The sequence below is a fragment of the Psammomys obesus genome, unplaced genomic scaffold (genome assembly GCF_907164565.1).
Source record: "Psammomys obesus unplaced genomic scaffold, mPsaObe1.curated_primary_1811, whole genome shotgun sequence".
Classification (NCBI taxonomy): domain Eukaryota; kingdom Metazoa; phylum Chordata; class Mammalia; order Rodentia; family Muridae; genus Psammomys; species Psammomys obesus.
The window spans coordinates 12,946,812-12,950,980 of record NW_026596134.1 but is presented as its reverse complement, the minus strand read 5'-3'; the positions used below and the strand labels follow the sequence as shown (position 1 = coordinate 12,950,980).

Genomic DNA, 4,169 nt, shown 5'->3' with positions numbered 1-4,169 from the left:
AGACAGACAATTTTTTTTTTAAGTACAGGATCATACTTTCAAACTATTAAAGTTTCTCTGCTCCCTAACAGCTCCTGCACCTGCCTCGGGTTCCTTCCTCTTCTTTGAAGCCTGCTTGGACTGCTGTGGTGCCCTTGAATCGGGGAAGGGAGGAGGGGCTCTCTTAATTCCAGTCACTGCACGCTCATTTGGTTTACCTTTGAACCAAACCACTTCCTATCTTAGTTCTCTCTGCTTATCTCCCAAGAACATACAGCACAGGGCAGCTCATCTCTACCGTGTGAGAACTTAAAGGGCACATCTTGTGGCTAGGATGTTCCTGTCCCCGTCTCAAGGCCACATACAGACTAGGTCTCTATGAATGGTCAACATATAAATGGCTCATGTAACTTTAACCAATATTATCTTCCTCCTTTTCTGGGCAGTAAGTTAAAAACATTGTTTTGGATCATATCCACTCATGGAAATAATAAATGGCTCATTACGTTCTTCTATCGACCCAAAAAACAAATTTAAGATGGAAGAGCAAGCTATTCTTTAAGGCATAGGTGGATGTTCTACAGAACATATTGAAATGTAATAACAGTTAATGGGGGGGAAGCCATGAATTTAAAGAAAGCAAATAGGGGTATATGAGAGGGTTTAGAGAGAGGGAAGGGAAAACAGAAATGCTGTGGTAATAATCTTAAAAATAAAAGTTAAATAAATATAAAGCTGAAAATTATGCTGGCATCATGTGCTGTCCTAGTTGATGCTGAATGTCAGCATTCTTGAAAGTTGCCATTACAAAGTGAGTTCACATCTCTCAAAGGTCCTGCCTGCTATCATTTTCTGCCTAAAGAATTTGCAATTAATTCAAAAAGCCTACCAATGTAGGCAATTGATAAAAATAACACGTGACTGTACTGGCAAAGACTGAAATTTTAGCACATTACAAGTGAAGAAAAATTCTTCCAAAGAATGACCTCAAATAATGAACAAGTATTTTTCAAATTATTTAATAAGCATGACTGTTGCGTTGTGTGAGAAAAAAAAAAACATTTAATTGTGGGCACTTTTGGTGACTTTCTATATACAAGAACAAAAACAAAAAAGAAAACCCTGAAATAACAGAAATTTGAAGCATTCACAAAAGGAACTGAGAGGATGCTGTCCTCTCATCTGCCTTCTCAAAATCAAAAAATCGGGGGCGGGGGGGTGGGAAGGGTTGCTAAATGTTTAAAAGAATTTCACACCCTCTGGTGTGTGTGTTAGCATTCTTAAACTAGTATTTTTGTTTGTTCCAAGTATGTTACATTGTTTCGGGTCCCTTGGTTTGATGCAAGTTTATAAATGTAACCAGGGTAAACCTACCAGAGTGGTCAGTATCCTGACTCCAGAAACTATCCAAAGACTTTCTAATTGCCTGGACTGTTGCCCTTTGTCCCAGATTTCTCACACATGGCATCCTGCCCTCTGGTTCCACCTAGTCTGAGCTCTTTTCTGCTGGTACTTTGCTGACTCCTTTTGCTCAATGCTGTTGTTTATATGGCATACATCTTTTAAACACTTCCCCTGTGTCCCGGACAAAGCCCTTGAAAACAAGGGAAAGAGAGCTCTTCTATAGGAATTGTCAATATATGGGAAAAGATGAACAGGAGGCTGTTATGACAGATGCATCACTGGTAGGCTATCTAATCTCCTTTAGGAGTACCAGAAAAGCATCTAGAAAGTTTCTTCCAGTAGCTACACAGTAGCCAAGAAATGGAGAGCCTTGAGTTTCTCTCAGGAACAGCTGGAGAAGGCCCAGAAGAGCAAATCTGTGGCCACAGTTGTGATCCATTACTCTGAGGGCAAGCAGGAAGTCTTTTTTGATAGAATTATTACATCTGGCAGTTTTTATGCTCGAAGAAATACAGGCTTATTTGCTGTCATTTTGGAAAACAATTATGCTCATCAGAAGGTGTCGGATTACATCGCCCATGTGCCAGTAAGTACTGGTGCTACTCTGTGGTGAAAAGTGTATTCTTGTGGGGGAAACAAGAATGAAAAAAAGGCAAATACTGTCTTGCCCTAGGCTGGAAATAGTTCAGACCTCATGAAGTCCCCAATGGCTTCTCAGGGACATGCAAGGGTCACCATAGCATTACTTTGAGGACCACTACCAGGAGTATAATCTTAAAATGGATTCTAAGAATGCACGAGATTAGCAGGGAAAGGAAGGAAAGCTGTGACTGATGAGGACAGCTTTCTCAGGACAGGCATGAGCTGTGGCAGGGATAGCCCCAGAAAGCATTAACATCTTATTCCCTGGGTACACATAAGTTCTAATTCTATCTGTAAGTAATATTGGCTTTTAAATGGACATTGCCAGAATCCAAAGATCTAGGTGAGAGCTGGTCTTGTCAGGGTAATTCTCATTTTACTCTAATTATTTCAACTACTGCCTGTGATTAAAATTTTGGAATCACACTTTTTCTTTTAGCTTTTCTCTCTCTCTCTCTCTCTCTTAGTTTTTGAGACAGGGTTTCTCTGTGTAGCCCTGGCTGTCCTGAAACTTACACTGTAGGCCAGGCTGGCCTCAAACTCAGAGGTTCATCTGCCTCTGCCTTCTTTTTTTTTCCAAACCTAACGTATCCAGCTTTATTAAAGATACTTTTCATAAACAATCATGGTATTTAAGGCAGAACATGGGCAATCACTAACAGTATACAAGAACTTCTAAACTCCTTTCTTGTATAGACTACCAAAATCAGAAAGCCACTGTAAAACCCAATGAAATCTTCATTCAATGCTTTGAAAAGGGGGGTATAGCTTAGAGTGAAGGTTGACATTTCACATTAAGGATGTTGTTTAACAGCTTTTCACAAGCTGACCCTGACTTTCAGGAAATGAAATGAAAGTGGCAGAATTATCAATCTGAAGATCCACAGTCTTTTATAAAAGAAACCCCCTCCCTCTTCTGATGACATTCGATGCCACTGCAAAGCCCAGATCGCCCAATAGACTGGAAAACCAATTTTGGGGGTCAAGTTCCAACAGGTCTCTGGTTTTAAGGGAGTTAAACGTTAAGGGAGTTAAGGGAGTCGATGTTGATGGTACAGGGGGAGGAGGATACAAAAACGAATTTAGAGTTTTCCCAAACCATAGGGCATTTTGTGTCATGGTGAACACGCATATGTGTCATGTGAACACGCATATGTGTCATGGTGAACACATATGTCAACACCACAAGATCCCTTCTGGGAGCCAACAGGATCTTTCAATTACCAGGGGAAAATATTTCCCATCATCAATCCAGCCTGGGAAACATTTTGTTAGTGACACATGTTCTTCCCCCAATTAAGTGTTCTGTGTGATAACACCGTAAGTTTTTTTTTTAAAAAAAAGAAAAACAAAATTCTTCATTTTTATAAAACTTGATAAAAATAGTATTTCAAACTGTACCGAAAATGCACGCCCTCACTCGGCATCTCCAGCACCTTCAGCTTTCTGTGCCTGGTCTGTTTTGGCATCTCCATTTTCCTCAGGATTATTTGCATCCTTACCCGGCGTCAGCCTTCCCTTTCTTCCCCTTGGGTGCCTTCCCCCCTTCTTTGCGGGGGCCTTTTCAGGCTTGGGCTCTGGCCTCGGAGGAGCAGGTTTAGCAGACAACCTTGCAGATCTTCTCTGTGCACATCTTCGTCCTTCACCTTGGCTCTATCTTCTTTAGCATCCCCTTCGGCCTTTCTTTGGGGCATGGCGGCAGTGGGGGACATCAGTGCTGGGGGCGGGGGGTGGGGGAGAGGATAGGGTGGGGTATATCAGCTCTCTCTCGGGTTTGGTCTGTCCGGGTAGGGAGGGGGTCTCTCTCGCTGCTACACTGCTCCTGCCTCTGCCTTCTAAGTGCTGACATTAAAGCTGTGCATCACCACTGCCTAGCTTCGGACATACATATTGTAAATAAAGCAGACATCTCATTTCTTTGTAGATGAACTTGGTTTTACCAAAATGATATTAAGGAGTTGGGGGAAATAATGGCTTGAACTATTAGTCTTGACTCCAGGTGGTCTTCCAATTCCAAAATAAATCCTCTTTGAAGGATGAAAATGTGCTCATCAATAATATTAAAACTGTCCTCTTTACTTCAGTGTCTATGTTATATTAAATCTTGTTCAGTGTTGATACTGACAGGCACTGTCTGGCAGACA

General features: G+C 41.5%; 1 pseudogene; it reads right to left on the bottom strand.

Moving 5' to 3' along the window:
• Window positions 1-3,441: 3,441 nt before the first annotated feature.
• LOC129666163 (non-histone chromosomal protein HMG-17-like) lies at window positions 3,442-3,719 on the bottom strand (annotated as a pseudogene).
• Window positions 3,720-4,169: the final 450 nt, after the last annotated feature.